Below are 21,077 nucleotides of genomic sequence, written 5' to 3'. Positions count from 1 at the left end.
ATGATTGGGGCCAATGTAGTTAACGTTTTGCTCTTCAATAGCCACTCGAAAAAATTCGAGGAATGACACCTTATTTTCCCCTGCAGCCATCTGGCTGTAATTAGTTCCGTTTGATGGTCTGCGTTCGAGATATTGGAAGAATTTCCGTTAGTAATTTAAAAAAAATTGTTTCCCATGGCAGAAGATATTAGCGTTCATTTGGCGAATGAGTTCGCCAAATGAAGTACACATTTGTCCTTTTGTTCAGGAAGGAAATTCCTGCATAGATGATCCGTGTTGGGCCACGTCTGATCTGTATACATACCTCCATCTGTGCAAGGCTTGTGAAGGAATTTATCCGATGTTTACATAAAATGAGTCTTTTTGATGCATTTCTAGAATTAGTTTGAAATCATTCATATTCACTATTTTGTACACGATATACTATTCCGATTGACTTGGAAAAGTCTGCCTGTTTTTCTTCATCTTTGATATGGAATATGTGCCTGACTGACCCCAGCCATTTTCGCTAATGTTGACATGAAACTGGCTGCTTTAAAGTTAAATTGAAACTTAGAATCCAGGATTTAAATAAGTGACCTTTTTAAACTTACGTTAATGTGATGGGCTCCAGCACGTTAAATTATTCAGTCCTCTAAATAAATCTGATTAGATATATCCACGTTGAAGAGAGGCATAAAGAATGATAGGAACAGAACAATTTTAATTTGTGATGTGCTATACAAAAGGACTTATTTGACGCGCTTACACAGCTATTGAATTGCTCAACTTAAATATTGCCGCTTCGTATGTCTCAGGTCTTATTGCAGTATTTCGAAAAAATTGAAAATATTAACTTGATGTTATCACAAATAATGGCAAACCTTAACCACGATGGTGGGACAACACAGTGTTTCACAACATCAATGTCTGCAGTAAATATATTTTTTAAGGTAAGGCCACCAGAACAGTTTATAGCAGGAGGGAGAGGTCTTCGAGAAAACCGAAAAGGAATCAATTTGTTAAGGCTCATAGGAGAACCAATGGTATATATATATATATATATATATATATATATATATATATATATATATATATATATATATGTGTGTGTGTGTGTGTGTATAATGTATATGAAGTTAGCACTAGCCAACACAGACCAAAAACACAGAAACAAGCAAAAAAGAAAAGAAACTCATTAGTTTTCGAATTTTCGGTTGTACAATCCACCTTTCTAAACGAAAAGAAGAAAGGGACTCTATATATAAATCTATATGCATGTATATATATATATATATATATATATATATATAAAATGAATGAAATGAAAATTATGTATTCTGTATGTATGTAGCTGTGGTAGCGAAATATTAAAAAACAATTCATGTGTCCTTTTTGTGTTTTTTTAGTGTTTTATGCCATCATCACGCCAGTTTATATACATATGGGTTAATTCATATATATATATATATATATATATATATATATATATATATATATATATATATATATATATATATCTATATATATATATACATAAATCTTCTTCTCCAAACTTCTTCCTTAACCTTCGTCACCAATTTCATTCCCCTCCTCCCGTTCCTCTCTTTTTTGGCTACCGCCCCCAGCCATAAATTCCCACCTCCCATCGTGCTCCTCTCTTCCCCATGCTATCGCCTCGAAAACCCCCGTCAACCCCTTTCCTTCGCATTAGGGGTCCTTCCGTCCGACACACTCCGCACTTAAGGGGGAAGCTCGAGAAGGCGGTGAGGTAGGGAGGGTGGTGTGGAGACGGCGGTGGCTCTGTGGGTGTCAGGGCGCCCTTCTCTCAAAAGGGGGCGTGAAAAGAGAAGAGCGGGATGCGGGGGGGGGGAAGAGATTGGGATGGAGGAAGGATGGGAGACCGGGGCCGAGGAGGTGTTAAGTTGGAAGGGGAGTCGTGCTGGGAAGTGGAGAAACGGAGGGGAGGGCGAGACAAAGAGGGTGAGAGAGACGGTAGGATGGAATATAAACGCTTCCACCGGAGAGGACTACTACCTTTTTCCTTACCTCCTTCCACTCATCTACTTCCCATTTAGGAGTCTCCTACGTCGTAGAAGGACACCCAAAAAAAATAGTGGGTGAAGGGGTGAAGGAGATGGGAAGAGGAGTGCTGAAGGGAAGATGCCATATAAAAATATAATCGAGTGGAGTTGGAGAAGAAATGTTTGAAGAAGCGAAAGAAAAGGGTGCGCTTTTGCGATAGTCTTTTTTTGTTCCTTCCCCCTCATTTTTTCCGTCCTCTCCTGGTTGTGTCCATTAAGGGAACCCTAGCTCTCTCTCCTTCTATCATCCCATCCCTTAGTTCCCGACTCCATCCCCTACCCTTTTTCCGGCACCGTAACTCAGGTCCCCCCTCCACTCCGGCTCCTCCCTCTCATTTGCCCCATCAGAGCCACAGATGGCGCTCCGACCTGGTTCTCATGCGGATGGAACTGCCAATACCGAGTGTTCCCTGGCAGTAATTCCACATTTGGACAACCAGGGGGCAGCGAAGTAGGGGGGTGGGTAAAGGGTGTGGGGAAGTTAGGAAAGCCGTAAGTGCTCAAGTGGCCGGCTGGATTTGGTTACAATGAGTGCTCATTTGATTCGTATATCAAAATGTCTTGTGTGAGACTATACGTAAATGAGAGTGTGCGTATTTCTAAATACATTAAAACAGTAGCAATTTCGTACAAAAAAGACACAAAAATAATATTCGCACTAGTATAAAAAATGAATATCTGGGCATTTATACTTTATTGAAACATTACTAACTGATAATATATTTGAAATGTCATTAGGATTAAAAAAAGATTTTGAAATTGTTTTCCAAAATCATGCGAATTTGGGAAAAAGCAAAGCAAAGTATTTTTCCAGAATTTTGAGTTTACAACTGAAAACGCAGCACACCCGTTAGGAAATATATCATTTCCTAACATTTATGGTTTATAACGATGGTGTTGCGTAGTGTATCCGGTTTTTGCTTCTTTTGTCCAATTATAAACCTCCTCGTCAAGATGGAGTTTGCTTCAATCTATATATTTAGGGCAATGAAAACGATATAATTTAAGTTGCATGGTTGGATGGTGCCGCCTGGAAAAGGTAGTTACCGTTGCTCTGTCAAATTTACCCCTCACAGTTGAAAATGAGGTTATACGAGCATATCTCGTATGCATGAAGACAGCTAAAATCCTACCGATATCATTAAGATGAACTGGTTTTTCCGTGACATAGTTTTAGTAGTGAATGAAGCCACGGAAATGGAAATGGAAATTTTGTGGGCTAAAATTTTTTGCGTACTATCTCATTAAAGCAGCTCCAAACATTTTAATGCCACACGGAGAACTAAAATATCAACAAATATCCAGGATTAAAGCCATGAGTTTCCATTGCCAAAATATCTCGAATTTGTGCCTTTTGAAGAAAAAAAGTTTTCATTAATAATATCATAAGCAGAAAAACAGCAATCGTATGCTATTACAAATGAAAAGCGCCACATTCTGTGAGTGGTATTAATATTTATGTAAATCAAAATATGATTTTAATAACCCTTTGTTGACTCCTTTAATTTAATTTTATTGATCGAATTTTCGAAAAATATACCTGTCAATGTACCACTTCCTTGAGTAGTTGGTTAGGAAATATATAAAATAAGATTCTTGCCACTCTTTTTATTCGTTTTATACATTTAACCGGGGCATTATTTCCAACACATCTGAGAGAACTTCAAAGCGTATGTGAAGGAGGAGACTTCACAGAGTCAATGTAGCCATATTGCATCAAAACATTCGATATGATATCAAGCACGAATAAAAACACATACATATGTATGTGTTTTTATACGTGCTCGTGCATACGTGCGTGTATATGTATACTATATATATGTATACTATGTGTGTGTATCTATATATTATATATATATATATATATATATATATATATATATATATATATATATATATATATATATTTATACATACACAGTCTTACTTGAGGGAGGCCGACAACTTAAAAAAATTACCATGTGAGTGTCCTTTGTTACTATTTTATTTGTGTCCTATTGTTCCGTCCAAATATTATATTATTTTTGTATACATATATATATATATATATATATATATATATATAAATATATATAAATTTATAATAAAAATATTGAGAATAAAAAGAGGAACGCTGATGCGGCAGTGTCGGTTTCCTTAGCACCCGCTGCTTTGGCGACAATGAAGCCGACGACGCAGAAACGACTCCCCGGAGCAAAGACGGGATAAGGATATAAATGAGAGGAGAATGAGAGAGGAAAGGAGATAGCCTAGGCCGTTGAGAGAGAGTGAGGGAGATAAAGTTAGGAGGGAAAAGGAGTGGTAGTATGTGAAAACGTGTGAACTGGGTGAGGGAATGAGGGTGATGGGGTAGGGGAACGGTCCCATGGCCATGAGCGTGCGAGTGAGGGTTTGCGGAAATGGGGCATCGGGAATGGGCGATAGTGACCGTAACGACCGGAAAAAGGATAGAATGTGTATGAACGAGAGAGTGGAAGACGGAAGGAGGGATGTAGGCGGGGAGGCTTGGTTAGTGGAGTAGTAAAGAGAAGTGAAGATGATGATTTTCTTTGAGGGTAAGAACAAGTTCAAATTATGAAGATTTTGTCCAAGTAGATGTATATAAAGGTGACCTCTCTCATGATATTATCTATAATTAGAAAATGTCACTACTATATTTTTTATAGATTTCCTAATACCTTTTGAAAATCAAATAATTTTGTTTCTTTTTCACTTTTTCGAGGATGTTGGCGTCGCATATGATCTAGTTATTGTTTATAAAAGTTTGATATGATGCCACTGGATTTACAAGGAAATTGACTCAGTACATATCTCTTATGAAAATTTATTTTCACTAAATTATCCCCAAAGTCTAAAATCGTCTACTTGATGTGTTTTGCCTTCAATGGATGCGACTTTACAACGCAACTTTTATAATGAAACTAAGAATATTTAATTTAAAGATGACTTCTATTACGTGTGGGAAAACATAAAACTTTTATGGTATTAAGTGCTTTAAGCCTACTTAATTTTTTACTGAAAGTAGTTAATACGTGCTATAATATATTCATCAGATTCAGGCGAGATGAAGCGGAAGTTCGTTATTATGAGAAAAACAAAATTTTGTTTTTCTCGTAATACTCTCGTATAGATGTAGAGAAAAGAGACAATGTTGATATCTCACCTAATTTACGCTACAACACTCTAATTTTTATATCATCGGAAGCTTTGAATTTTATATTATTTCATAACTTCATGCAGCACCAGCTAAATTTGATAGAGAAATGATCTAAGCTAGCAATCATAAAAAGAAAACTGTGTTTAGATCATCGTTAAAAGTTTCTTTTCACTTCAAATCTAGCAAAATTCTCCGCTCCCTTCTATTACATTTCTAATGTTGAACAAATTACCCTTGTTAATATTCACTTTATCAGCCTGAATGCCAGCCTTCGATAGACAGGAAAATATTTTTAGAAAATAAAAGATTATGCATGTATCTGACCTAATGTGGTTTCGTTTTCTAATATTCTCCTCCCCATTCTTTTGAAAAATTACTTTTATTCGACAGGCACTAGTTAGATTTCCGTCATAATGCAATGCTGCACACTTTTTCGTGCTGGAGTACTTCAATTCAAGGTTTTCATGACGTGTAGCACATGTCACGTTACGAAAGAATTCATTTTATCTTGTGAAAGAATTTGCTTGCAAGACTATCCCGGTAGCAGATTGTGGCTTCAGTATGAGATTTCACGCGCATTTGGCACTTTCTTTGGAATTTATCATCATATCCTAGGACGACGATTTTTGGTGGATAGTTCCGTATTTAATTTGAAAAAAATATATTGGATACTTTGCGCATCATTTTGCCTATCCTTTGAAACATTTGTCAATGGATATATTTATAGTGCATGGATAGTTAAGAAATTATGTTAGTATGATTATTTTGATCATGTGCTATTCTCAGAGTTCTGAATTAGATGCGTATGAATAACCACGTAATACTTCAAATTTAAAATATTAACTCAAGTGATTTCTTGGGTGTACAAAAATTAGGTTGTATTCGATAATTATTTTTAGAATGTACAACAGTGAACGATACACCTACTGGGGAAGGTCGTAGATGATCTAGTTTACAAATTTAGAATTTTTAAGATTTTCACACACTTTCACCATTTTAATACTTTTCAAATAAATAAATACATTATGATTTGGGAAATATATCAACAAGTTTCGCAAGGAAAAAAAGTTTTAATGATAACCAACTAATAAGGATTTAACGTGGCATGAATTCCTCACTTGCGCAAGGAAACGCGTTGTCACTGGATGACGTTTTAGTGGAAGTAAACCATTCTCGGCAGTAACATTAATTTCGTTTGTCATTTTCGAAATGTTTTCAAAGAGTTTTGTTGAGTGAGCCATTGGAGAAGAGGGCGACCAACGCTGAAATCTCTTCTACTTTTATCCATTCGCCCCGACCTGCATAAGTTCCCCGGATCGGATTGATTTAGGATCTCATTACGGAATTCGATGTTCGTTTTTCGGCGGAAGGAACTGGGTTGTGCGGCGGGAGCACCTCGCAAGGAAGATTCTAAGACGTGACACGATCTAAGTTGCCGAGATATCAGGCGGAGGATAGAGCGAGGTAGGGGAAAAATGCAGATGTGAACGCCATGCGGTGGTGGCGAGCAAAATCGAAGGAGAAGGGGTGGAGCGGAGCGGGCGGGAGAGGGCGGAGGAATGGGGAGAGCGGGGGTGAAACCCTTAAGGGAGGGTGATGGAGAAGGAAAGAAGGAAAAAAAATGAAGAGAGCACGTCGCGGAGAGGAGACGGAGGGAATTCGCGAGGGGTTCGCGGGAAACAAAAACAAAAGAACATCTTGGAAGTATGCGAGTTTCTGAAGGAGTCGCGCGCTCTCGCGTTATTTTGTTCGGTGGAACGAAATTTTTTTCCCCGTCATTTTTTTTCCATTCCGTGTACGACGGTTTTGGAGGGCCAAAGGAGATGTGATCGATGGCGGAGACGATGAGTTGGGGATTCAGGAGGAGAGCCGCGGAGCAGGAATACAAACGAGTGCGCCTCTGCGAGTCCCGTGTGGAGCGAGGTGGAGGGTACAGGCCAAGGAAGAGGGGTGGGATTATAAAAAAAAGAATATTCTGAGAGGATGTTAAAAAATGCGTGGTCTTTGAGGATATCCGTCCATAGTAATTATTCACCATGCTATCCTGTTTTTTTTGGAATGTCATGCATAACTCGTATCCTCTTGTTTTGAGCTTATGATCTTTAGATGCATGCAGTTTAAAGAACAATTTTTTCGTTAAAACGGTGTACGTTCCCTTATTCACACAATGAGGAAATACCTTCTACGGACAAGCATTAAGTTTATTCGATTTATTTGCGTCAGAACTGTGAATCGTATTTAATTTTATTTAAATGGAGTATTTTCCCGGTTGAAACTAATGTAAGTTCTGTGAACCGATCTAGAGACGAATACGAGAGATTTTTAATGTGAATAAATTCAATTCCGGTCGTGAGGATGGTTGCCATATCAAACGTAACTCATTGGTAGAGGTATTTATTTCTAGTTTTAATCCCAATATCCTATGTCTACATTGGTGAGATCATTTACTTCAGTTATACTCAAAACTTAATCGTTTCAGTCATGAGGTTTATAACTATCAGGCATTCCTTTTACCAAGAGCTGACAGTACATAGTAATTATCCATCAATTTGAGGAAACAGAAATGCACCCACCCATTCGCTCTCTTGCTAACTATATAAAGGCATTTAAGTTTGCCTTCAGTTTATCGGTGAACTAGTCAGCCATTTGTTGACTATGAGGTTGATTTCAATGTTTGTTTCTTGTAGAGTAGTTGGTACCTAAGTCTTATCTCTTCAAGTCTTCCTCCTGAAGGCCCTTGGTGGTTCTCAAGGGAAAGAACACTTTTAAATAAAAAAAACCATGTGGTATACTACGCATTATTTTATGACAATAAACGTTATTACCCCTCTTGATACTTTTTTCATTAGTATACTAAATTTACCCTTGCTAAAATTTTAAGTAAAAGGCTGGTGTTCTGAAGTGGTACGTTACACAGTCTCTAGGCAGCTCGCGGAGAGGGTCGTAGATGCATGCGCAAAGATAAAAGTATGAAGACTATCCCAATGTGCAATATCAGGTTCACATAGTAGCATATGTTGCTTAGGTGGCACATTTTTAGCTATTAAAAGGAAATGATTGTTTTATTCCTAAGCAGCCTCAAGTTTATAACTTTGCAATCGCAGTCACAACTTTGGAAGTTCGGATTAGACCAAATTATGACTACATGAATAAGAATATCCATCTTCAATTCCACTTTTTTATTGCATTATTAACTCTTTACCAATAATAAGGGAAGGGAATTATTTTAAAAATCCACATCTACCTTTATTTTAAGTTACCGTTGAATTAGAGAATTTCAAAATAAGAGGTTCAATCTTGCGCCAGTCTACTACAATGGATACTCAACTATAGCGAAATCTTTGTGATATGCACGTACAATAATGTCATAATTTTCTTTATAGTGTAAGATTAGTCTTCAATAGTTCTACAACATACATTCACATTGAAAATGAATGAGCTCTTAATTAATTAAATCTAGCTACTTTTTAGTAAAAGCTTTGAAAAGCGTTCTAATTCTTGAAAGGTTTAAATTTCAATGTCATGAATCAAACAATAATAATTATACGGTAATATTTAGGTTATTTTTCGCATTACATTTTGTCCAGCTGCACCGAGTCTATTAAGTTTTGAATGAAACCAACCACTATATGAGAGATGTGAAATATTTTCGACTTTTTCAGAAATACATTTTAAGAAATCAATAAGCAGTAAAATAAAAATTTGGCCAATAAATTTTGTAAATCTGAAAGAGATACTTTTAAAATAACCCACTCAGGTTTAGGCTAGTTATTGAAAAATACTATGCTCCATTTTGGGGCTTTGCGTAACAAAATCATATGATGCAATCAATGTTCTCCCATTCCGCTTCTCCATCTATCCACTTCAATTCTTTTAGTCCAGAATGCTCATTTATTTTCTCTCCCTTTTCCACTTACTAGGTCTGATACTTTCTGTCGCAATAATAAATACACTTAAAATGTGCTCCGCCTACTTTTTCTATCTTCTTTGAATGTCATTAAGTAACTTCCGCTCTACCTTCACCCTAATCCATCTTTGGTATAATACTTCGCATATAATACATGTTTTAAATATCCTTCATTCTAACACCTCAAAAATCTCTATAAAATTCACCATTTGACCTTTCTTCGAATATCAGGTTAATCAACATTACCACACAAGAAAACATAACCAATTCTTCCTGATTATTACTATTATGAGGTAATCTACAAGTTAAGGTGTGTTTTTGGATGGACATAATTAATAATTAAATAATTTGTGGCCCCTAGCAAAGCACAGCATCCTACTCTACATCAGGTCCCTCTTCAGCTCTGAGTATTTTCTTCAACCTTAACCGGTTGATAACCTAACTATTATTTATTATTAGGTAATCTACCGGTTAAGGTAGGTTTTTGGATGGACACAACTACCAAAGAAACATTTTATTACTCCTAACAAAACACAAAATCATATATAATAAGACATAATTAATAATTAAATAATTTGTGGCCCCTAGCAAAGCACAGCATCCTACTCTATATCAGGTCCCTCTTCATCTCTGAGTACTTTCTTCCTCCCTTCATCCCGTCCAACATCCCTATCCTGTTCCTTCCCTTTCCTCTTTTGCCCAACATTCTACCCTCTATCACAGTCTTCAACATCCCACTGCCGGTCAATACCCCCTTCATCCACTTTTCCTGCCTCCACAGGATTTCTCCCAACAAACCCCTCTCTTCTCCCACCATACCAAGTACTTCCTCATTTATTTTCTTCTCTGTCCATTTCACCTTCTCCATTCTTCTCCACACCCACATTTCAAAAGCCTCCAATCTACGTCTATCCTCCTGCTTCAATGACCACGTTTCCGCACCGTACATAGCTACGCTCCATATCAAATTTTTACGAGTCTTTTCTCAACATCCTTACTCAACGTCCCCATCATCAACTCCCTCCTCCTTGCTCCTCCTCCTTCTTCCTGATATCTTAATTTTTTTGTTATGAAAAAGACTTATATTTAAATGGTATTTCCCTCTACCCTTTCCTGGAGACATTTTTTCACCTTTCACCTGTAAACATTCATGAAACTACGCTGTTCAACTCACGTTGTATTTTCTGTTTAAATCTGTGAGCAATCACTTAAGTAGTCGTATTTGCTGTTATTTTTCCTCTTGCATTCTTTACACTTTTTAGGGATTTTTTTTCTATTTTCAACCTTTGTAATCTTTAATAATAAGCAAAAATCCTTTTTAACTCAAACAATTATTTTTCATGTACTACCTTACAAAATAATTCCTTCCGATGATTTTTCTACAAATAACCAGTTACTTTTTCCACAACGTCTTTTCCAACGTTTATCCATTTCGCGCGCTCTCTCTCTCTCTCGTTTTCTGATTTTATCATCAGTAAACTGTCTTAAACTTTTTTCCATCATTTAAAGTTCCTTTGTTTTGATGTACAACCCTCGCTAATCCATTTATATCTTCCCAGTCGACATTTTTCTGCCGTATTTTCGCGTGTAACTTGGTATGTATCAACCTGGTATCCAGTCGAGTTTACCTTCTTGAGCTGAATTATAAGCTTAAATCGGCTATTTTAAGCTTATTGAGTTTCCTGATAAAAAGGTGCTGAACCATATTTTAGCTGACTAATTCCAAATTAATTTGCTAAACACCGTTACTTCACGACATACCTCCTCAGTTAATTCATGCTTTTTCGCCAAATTTGAGCTACGGTAAATATTTTTCCGCCCAACATAAATTCTAAAACACGTTTTCACCATACTTTACTGAAAGATGAAATATCTATGATTCCTTTCTTAATTTTAGTTAATTTATATTTGATTAAAATTCCTTAGCGTTGTTCTATCATTTCGTTATAACTTGCAGTAATCTACCGGATTCGGGTAGGATTTTAATTCACTCTGGGATACCACACAAATTACGTCCTAAGTACAGAAAATATCCATGTCCAGATGCCATACTATGCATTAAAAAATCAATCTACGGCTATGGATAACTATATCTCCAGTAACTCTTATATTCTGCATAATATTTATCAATTGTATCCAGCTTATTCTTTCGAACGCATTCTCAAAGCCCTTAATGTATACAAAAGCACTTGCGTATGTTTCCTTCCCATGTTTCCTTCAAATAATGACCTCGTTATTCCTATTCAATCACGCGTACCTTTCCTCTTTCTAAAATAGATCTTCGCCCGAGTTCTCCCAGCTTTGAGAAATCATTTGCTCTTTTCTACATAGTTTTGTTGATGATTCTATATGATACCTTTGCCGCGGATTAAATATAAACTTGCAGTCCTACATTTCTCATATACCGTTGCTTTTCGGTTGGGGTGAATATTAAGGCGAATATTTGTTGGGTTTCGAAGTCTTCTGGCCAAATTCCTATCTCTTACATGCCACGCTTCTAATGATTTCATGAATGCCATTCGCATCATTAATACTAGTAATCGTTCAAATTTCATTTCATATTGAACTTCTATAGTGTTTCTTCTTTTCTACTGTTACCATCTATCTCTGATAACGTAGGATTTATGTCACCCAACTGGTCAACCCCTTTCTCAACTCTTTAAAAATTAAATCATCGAAATTTAAAAATTTTGATATTTGATTGCTATTCATTTTATTTCCAAACTAATACATTCCGTGGGCACCATCCCTAAAACCTAAGCCATCTCTGATTCCTACGTCTTTATAGCCCCATCATGTTCACTTGCCGAAGTAATCATTTTGTGGTAGAGGATGAACCTCACTCCGGCCTTAGTCTTAAAGCGTATGAGATTCACACCTTCTTCGTGAAAGGAGCAGTTTCTACCCCTGTGCCACCGTTCGATTTTCCATGAGGTTTTAAAAACAAAAAGATCATATTACTCTGGTTTTCAAAAGACATCATATGGCTGTGAACCATGAGCATTAATCCATAGTTATACCTATGGGGCTTCTCGGTCTATATAGAACGTTCATTTTTTACTTCATATACGAGTCCCGTGGAATGCAAAAACTTAAATCTTGAACCTCTTACAAATAAATCTTTCGAAATTTATTCATAATATATTTACACTTTGAGATGCTACTCTGTCACATGCTGCAAAGCATACAAACCTGCAAAACATTGTCATGCTCAATGAATATTCCTATTTCAGTGAATGAATAAAAAGACACAGTAATCTGTTTAAACTGTTTTTAGTACAGCAAACTTGCCAACATCAGTAGAAAGAGAAGCAAAATGATATTCTGCTCTGTATAAATTTGCTATAATGCATTTTAGAGTATTCTGGGAAACGCTTCACCTCATAAGCCATATCCTCGTCATCCGAAAACCGCTGTTTGCCAACACTAAAATTTGAATGAAGGTCACACCACAGAATACGTATTGGCGTGACGGGGAAGTCGACGGTATAGCCGAAGGGGTCATAACGCTTCATAGCCTTGATCTTGCCGTCGTTATATGTCTTTTATGTCTGTGAGGACGATGAAGCATGCGGATGGAACTATTTCCAGGTTATATGAATAAGGAAATCCGTCCAAGAACCAATCCCTTAACCATCCCTACGTTGTGCTGCTCAATGGACTACTTCCTAGTGCAGATTACCTTCCTTAACATGAAAATAAATAATCAATGTAAAGAATAAACTGATTATATTGAGCTTAGGTCATAGAACTTAGATGTTTAAATTTTAGAACGACTTTTCAGAGTTCTGTCACCGATGTCGCAATCCAGATTTTATAAAACTCTCATTTATAAAACTTGGGATTTTCCCTTTGGGTACGGTATGCCAGGGAAATATATATCTTTTATTGATATCTTTATGAAGAATTTAATGAATCAAAAGAAATCAGTTCCATTAATATAAGGCACTGAAATATTTTTACCCCTAACTTAAAAACTGGGTTGATACATTTAGATCCAAACGTAATTTGAAATACAATTTTTAGCAGGTAAACTTAGGGGTAAACATATATGTATTACTTTTCATCCTCAAGATGCCCAAATGATGTCAATAATAACTCAAAAGAAACAGAAAACTGCTCAGTATTTGGAATATTCATCGTATTCAAACATCGAATGCGTGAACATTAAAATGGATGAAATCAATATTTCGTCATTACAACGTTAACGGCCATTTTAATTAGTATATAAATCTATGGTGAATTCACTTGTTCTTAAATGGAATTTCAAACTTTAAATAAATAATGCTTTACGACGGGCAAAAATCAAATCTTGCAGTAACTATTTCTTGTGTCATCTTTCCATTCCCTCTTTTTGAAAATTTAAGAGATTGAAATGAGAAAAACCTTTCTGAACGGTCTTCTTTTTTATGTTTTTGTGTTCATATAAAGCTCTGAATAGCAAGTCTAACTGAAATCTTCTTTTTCTATTTTTTCCCTCTTTCTTCGAATTTTTCATCATGTTCTTCACCTCGTCTTCAGTCCTCCTATAATGCCCCATTCCTCCCCCACCCTCTTCTCCCCACTTTGTCACCAGAGTCCTACCACCCTTCAGCTCCCAACCATCCGTACCTACTTTCCTCATTCCGTCTCCCCGGACTCGCACATCCATCTTCCCGGACTCGCCATTCCCCTTCCCCTCGCTCCCTTTTGTTCCCCCCACCCATCTCCGTGGAAGTGCCCTCTTTTCCCCAGGTCTTTCTGAAGCCGTCTTACCGTTTTCCCCTTTCTCTTTCCCTTTCTTCTCACCACCTTCCTCTTCCTATTCATTCTCCTTTTCCATCCGTCCTGCTTTTCCTTTCCGCTAAAATAACCGTCTGAAGCAAAAAGTTTTTCACGGGTTCGAGTGAATTGATTTCGGAATCTACGGCCAATGTGGAGACCATTTCGCATTCACACGAAGGACCGCATTTTATAACCCATATAATTTAATTCATATATTTTTGGAAGGAAACCGAACATTAAGTATTCAGACGTGGTTAAAATAGTACTGGAATAATTTTTGTAGTAAAATAGGGGTCTTGAGGTATTTTTGTACCAAAATCCAAGCTTCCGTTACTTTGGATATGGTTAAGTTCGTCATTCTCTTAGCTCGGGTTAGCTATGTAATAAATACTCGACTCATGTTCGGATGGTTTTGATACATTTCATGAGAATATTTAAGCTAGTTATTTTTTAAATCGATGCCCATGACATTATTAAGGATTGACTTAACTTTAGTAGTATCAAATGATATTTATTTTGAATGACTGTGATTTGATTCATGGAGCTGTGCAAAGCTGTAGCATACCATTGTTGCGGATTTAACAATATCTCTTTAAAGTTTCTGATGAAGGTCTTTCTGTTCATTTACAGTATGTTAATATTTTTAAAATTAAACGAATACGCAAAACTTAGACTTTTTAACACTTTAAGAAAGTTTTTATTGAACGAAGACATTAAATTAGAGAATCATACAATGGTAAAAGGATGAATGGTATTTCCTCTAAAACTAATGATTTTCTTGTTCCATTTAATAACACATGAAGGGTATTGGAAAACCTATCCTTTATGTGTTGCCTAAGATAAAATAAACTACGAAAACATTTTAATTTATATAGACCTATTCACTTTTACTTTTGATCTTGACACCGAAGAAATCACAAGCTAAATGAAGAAAACCTCAAAATAAATGTTAAGTCATAAAAGGAAATTTCATAGGTTCTAATTTTACTAGATACTAAATACACAACATTGGAAAACCGGTGACAAATTCGAGAACAAAATATTTATCCAAACTTACTCATCAAGCGAGAAGTAGGTATTTTAACCAATCGACCATAATAAGTCCCCTTTCCTATAATCAAAATCTTCTGGGTTTCTTTTTAAAATTCCAATGAAAAGAAGGGCGTTTATTCTATACATGACACCATGAAGATTTTAGCAGACTATTTTACTTGTGAATTATGACATGCAAAAATATTTCGTAATCCTCGAGAGCAGTATTGGAAATACGCATATTCTGATTCTATATATTTAAAGATAATATCGTGCTTTTTTATGCGTAAGAAATTGATAGCTTTTGCCTTTAAGGTCAATTACCTTGATATCACGTTAAATTACCTTGATATCGATGAAATTTAATTACCTTGATATATTTATAATTTTGTCATCTTAGTTTGCGTGGATCAAACTCAAAAATTTTGCGGTGCGATCTTTCACATGATCGGGAAAATATTTTTTATCGTAATTCTCAGTCCCTTGAGGAATTTTGGCTCAAGGAACTACGAACTTCTCATGAAAATATTTCATTTTGCTATGCTTGCCTGCTCATCCTGAACGACAAGTCTTAACTAATCCTTCCTTTCTCCTATTGCTTTCCGTGCTGTGAACTCATACCTTTCGCGGTATTCCCTTTTGATCATAATTTCATCTTGTCTTCTCCCGCTCCGCTTCCTTTGAGCCGATCTTCCATCATCCTCTCATCTCATCTTTCGTCTTTTTCACCCAAATGCCCCTCTACCAACTCCGGTCCCCTTTCGGCATACGAGAAATCTCTACTCGTTTTATGAATTTCATACAGAAAATCCTATTCGTTTTTCCTCCCCATACTAGTAGCCTTTACACAAACCTCTTGTTTTTCAATTCCTATTCCCTTTTACTGTGTTGTCTTTCTTCCAAATCGTTTTCCTTTCCTTCTTTGCACTTTTTCACTGGCTATAGAAGTAGAGCAAATTAGTTTGGTAGCTACTGCCAGGTTTTTTTTGGAGCATGTTATGGCCACATCATGGGAATCCCCGCCAGAGAAAAATTTTTATCCCTGGCCTGGCCCGATCAGAGGCTAAAAAGTAGAGAGAAAGGCGAGACTTGGTGTTTGCCTGGCCGGAGTGAAGATATCTGAGGAAAGGTAGTCTTTAGAGGCCCTTCCATGTAACCGCACTCATCTCTTTTGCTTTTCCTTATACCATTATCTCAGTTACATCTTACTGCTCGGGCAATCGTTAATTTTTTTATTGGTAGTACTGCTACATCAAACCAAGCTTCATTCCAAAGTCTCAGCAATCTAGGTCACTTCTTTTTGCTCCTTAAATGAAACGTTTCTATGCTGTCCTCATGTAATCACACTTGCTCCTTAAGCTTAGTTTTTATTCCTCTTATATTATATATCTTATTGAAGCTCATTTATTTTGTTAAGAACATATTCATTTTTGTAATGCCAGAGCCATTTTCATTTTGAAGTAATTCGGTGAATAATATCATATCGTTAAATTAATATTGTTGTAAAATATTTTTCGACAGAAAATATCCCTTCAAGCCACTACAGCTTATCTCACCCGTCCTTTATTCGATTTAATAATGTCAAATGTATTAAAAACACTATTTTTCCTATTTTTATATTGATATTACTACTTCAACTACTTGCGACTAAGATGTAATGCCTTTTAATGGAGGTATAACCTTTCATCCTTTAATTAACAATTCTGGAGCCTCAAAGGACCTTTTTTCCGCTGCATACTTTTGAAAGAGTTTTTCAGTCGCATGTGATATTAATAAGATAGTTCGGTCTCTGGTTGAAAATGCATCTCATACAACGATATCAAAAAGAAAGGGAACATTTTTTCGAATTGGGATTCCTCAAACGTTTCTCATAGAGTCGATATATAGCGCTCAAGTGTAGACCTTATTTTTTTTCTATTATTAGAAGCATCTAGCTATATTCCTTTTTTTTATTTTCCCTAACGAATAAATAGACCTTCTTTAATTTAAATTTCAATATTTTGTCTTATTCAATCCAATTTCATTCTGTTTGCAACATAAATATCCCTGGGATTGTTGGTCTCGTCTTCAAGACCTATTATATCTTTAAAAAGTAATTCTATGATTCCAATTCTTTTGATGAAAGCATAGTTTTTCATAATCAATTGATAATGGGAACGTTTTTACGGTATAATGGTTTAAATAGTACATTTTTATGGAAAAATCACTTATCTTATTTATCTCTCTTAATCCAGTACTTTCTCATTTTCTATTTGCGTATTTCAAATCATGGTCATCGTTATTTTTTCATTCTCTCTGGCACTTCCGTCGTAATTTCATTTGCCAACTGTTTTCTTGAACCCTAGCCGTTCGACACCCAGCCACCACACTTCGTTTCTCTAACCAATCTACCAATCCTACTACATTTCTCAAAATCTGTCCGTCCCTTTCCTTTTCGGCTAATATCTCTTCACCCTCATCCTTTTCAAGCACAGACTCCGCCCTATCTCTCTCCCTCTCTCTCTCTCTCTCTCTCGCTATACCCTTCTTTATCCCACATCATTCGTTTGGTGCGTAGAATGATACCCTTCCTCTTTTCCCCTCTCTTGGCACAAACAAAACATTCAAAACACCCTCTCAATCTCTCCACCCTACTTCTCTCTTTCTCCGTACCACTCCCTTTCCTCTCACCCCAGCCCATCGGACTACCCTCCTCGCATTCCCAAAAAAAATTTGCTCCAAGTACATTTTTTTCCATAAATATTTATGCCGCCGTTGAATAAATCCCCCTCAAAAGTCTTCCCTGTTATTTTCACGACGGCATAAATTTCATCGGAAATAGAAGAGGATCAGAGGGGTGAGAGGAAAAAAAGGGAACTATCGCTTTGATTATGCAAGGCGGGACTTTATTTGACACATTAATATCCGATCTGTGTGCAGAGTCCTTACTCCATTTCTTTCCTGTAATAATATCACAACGGAAGGAGTGATAGCACAGAAATAATGGGGCAGAGATTTTTTCAGGAAGCGATTTTTAAGACGCTTTTGTTTGGCAAAATTCGATAATTGGAATGACTGCCCAATTTATAATCTTCGAGCTCTGAGAAACGGAAAATGCTAATTTAAAATGAATGTCCCTAGGAACTAAAGGAATGGTCAAAGATTCGCCAGCAGTAATAAAATTTTTTGTTATTCGCCAGAAAAGATTAATTTACCCTTGCTGATTTCTCATAAAAGAAAATAATTCGGTTTATGGAATTACTTCTCTAAACTTGTTAGCTTATTCCTCTTATTATGGAAATAAATATAAATTTGAGAATATATAATAATTTTTATGGATTCTCAACTGGAATGAGACGTTAGTGGCTTTTAAATCTAATTTTACCTCTTATTCAATCGTCTCAGTTCACCACTCGGCATTCTCTTTAACCAACGATGTTATTAATTTCTAATATAGTCATGTGATAGGAAATTTGTAGCATTAATCGTATCACATCAAATACGTATTATACGGAATTATTCATCGTTTGCGATATAATGAGTTCATTAATTAAGTATAATTTATGCCGAGAATGTGGCTATTTAAAAGAGTCTTCCTTCATTGAAACCACTTCAAGTCTTTTGTCGAGACTCGGGGTATAGTTCAACTTTTAATTAAGGCTACAGCCCCAGGATCAGTGATTTATTGAAAGAGTGCTCGCATTCATTATAGATCTTTGTCTTAAAATACTCTAGATTTTTATGTCTCGCTTTTATTATTTATTACAATATGAGTGGGGTCACATAATCGGAATTAGGTCAGTAAGAATATCAGAATCAATTATTACACCAATATTTTATATGTGGTCCGCAAAATTTCTACTGATTATATGGAGGCTTGGACCTAAACTTGACGATATTTTCTTTTTCTATCATTAATACTTTCTTTACAAATTTTTGCTGACCGATGCTTTAGTCAATTTGTTTTCACTCCCGGATTGACTAAACTTCCTTTCTGTCTAGGTCATCAACTTTTACCTACCTATCCATGTCGTCTCCCAGTTTTTCTTGTCAAATAATGGGGTAAACATGTAATCTTTTCATTCATTCTAACAATCTCCTACAATGTGTTATCATGCTTTACTATGCCTTGAAAATCTCCTTACTTTAATTATTATAAATAATTTTCTTCCTTGCATGCCACCGTTAGCATGTAAAACCATGGTTGTCTGCCTTGAAGCTTGAGAGTCTATCTGGATAGCTGTAGGTTTATCGACCATCTTCACGACAAACTATAGCTTATCCCATATCAACCACAATCATCGTAAATATTTAACTCAAGGATGAAAAGAGCTGACTGTATCTCTGATCATTTCATACTTATCAATGATTTATTCCGGTGTCTGCTTCACATAGTGTTCCAGTAAGTTTCTTTCACTCAATTCTTAGTTCAAATCCAACAATACTTTCATTAACATTATTTCCTAAATAAAACACGTTCCCAATATTCACGGCTCACGTAGCACTCAATGACATCTTGGCTACTGATCAATAGGTTGCCCATTAATTGCGCTCTCATTTTAGCAAGAGCCACTATGGCGGCGGTCTAATGTTACCGACTGTCAACATAGTGTTCGCAGATTTGATTCTAGCCAAGATGAGTTTCACTCACCCAGGGACATGGGTGTTCATAATTTTCGTAAATGTTATATTTTAGAGTTAGGTGGAAGAATGGACTGTGTAATCTCAATTTCGCACTCATAAAAACATTTGATGAAATGACGTCTGGGATCATTTTACGCCTTTCTAAACAAAAATTAATACCCACCTTCGCGGTTGTTTTGTACTTAAGGGAAAAGTTATAATTCGTATCATTATTTTTGGCATAGCAGAAATAAAATACCTTCATATCATAGTGTTGGTGTTCATTTTCGGGATGTGGGGATGAAAATGTAGTTACAGCTGACTGCTTTCCTAAAATATTCTTAATTATTTTCACGAAAATCCAGGAAATATATCCCTAATATTTTCCTCAAACTCTTTGGTGGTTCCAGAATTGTATGCATATTTCTTACAGTTTTTGTCTTCATTTCATGAACTTCTGTTTCTTTCTCTCTATCAAGGAAATACCTGGCGTGAATACCATTACCATCCTCCTCTTATTCCCTTTCTGTAAATAAGCTACATGGCAAGCAAAAATGTTTTCTGCGTAGTATTCTAGGGTCATGCAATTAAAAATGCCAAAGTTTTACATTCGTTAAATAACCAGAAGATTAACTAGATCGTACCTTTTTCAAGTTGCTGTACCTTTCAAAACTTAAAATGGTGGCTTTTGTAGATGATCATTAGAATTGATGTTCTCCGATCAATGATACGTTTTGGGATAACACAAACTTAAAACCGCTAAATTTCCCATCTAATAAAATAAACCCATCTAACAAGACACAACCTGGCATCCTACAATCCGTACATTTAACTCTTCTTCAATTTGACTTGCTTTTTTTCTCCTTCCATTTCGTCTAACATGTCTATCCTTTTCCTGCTCCTTCTTCGATTGCCTAACGTCCTCCCCTCTTTCACTTTGTTCAACATTCCGTCAACTACGAAAATAGTTTGCATCAACTTTTGCTGCCTCCTTTCGGTTTCTGCCAAAAATCTTAACTCTTCTTCTTCCATGTTCTTATTTGTGCTCATTTCCATTCATTTCACCTATTCCATCCCTCTCAAAACCCATATTTCGAAATCCTACAAACTACACCTTTCATCTTTCTGCAACGATTATGTTACCACCGCATAAAAAATCACGCTCCATATCAAATTTTCAACTATTCTTTTCTTAAAATCTTTCACAATGTCACCGTTTATCAATTCCCTCCTCCTCATGACAACTACCTTAACAAATGCAATTCTTTTTCTTAGGTCCCGAATATTTTGACCATCATGGTTGGAAAAACTAAAGCCCTCTCCTCTTTGTTTGCCATCCTACTTTAATATTAACTTATCTTTCCTCTATCTCGGAAACCTGATAAGCTTTGTTTTGTTTACATGTAAGTTATGATTCTGAACGTAGCATGGTGTATGAGAATATGGTGTTAAAATTTTCTTTTTTAAACTATGTTACTAATTTTCATGTGAAAAACAACTAAGAAAAGGATCACATTAACCGAAAAAAAACTATTTGATCATTTTAGAATAT

At 36.1% G+C, this 21,077-nt stretch overlaps 1 protein-coding gene across 1 annotated transcript in view; it reads right to left on the bottom strand.

Annotated features, from left to right (window-relative positions):
* The window catches only part of tei (irregular chiasm C-roughest protein teiresias), a 597,514-nt gene that overhangs the window by 294,653 nt on the left and 281,784 nt on the right, over positions 1 to 21,077 (bottom strand). The window lies entirely within an intron of this gene.

This window comes from Hetaerina americana, unplaced genomic scaffold (assembly GCF_022747635.1).
Source record: "Hetaerina americana unplaced genomic scaffold, ioHetAmer1.1.p SCAF_6, whole genome shotgun sequence".
In the NCBI taxonomy this organism is placed as follows: domain Eukaryota; kingdom Metazoa; phylum Arthropoda; class Insecta; order Odonata; family Calopterygidae; genus Hetaerina; species Hetaerina americana.
This window is presented reverse-complemented; position numbering and strand designations above follow the sequence as displayed.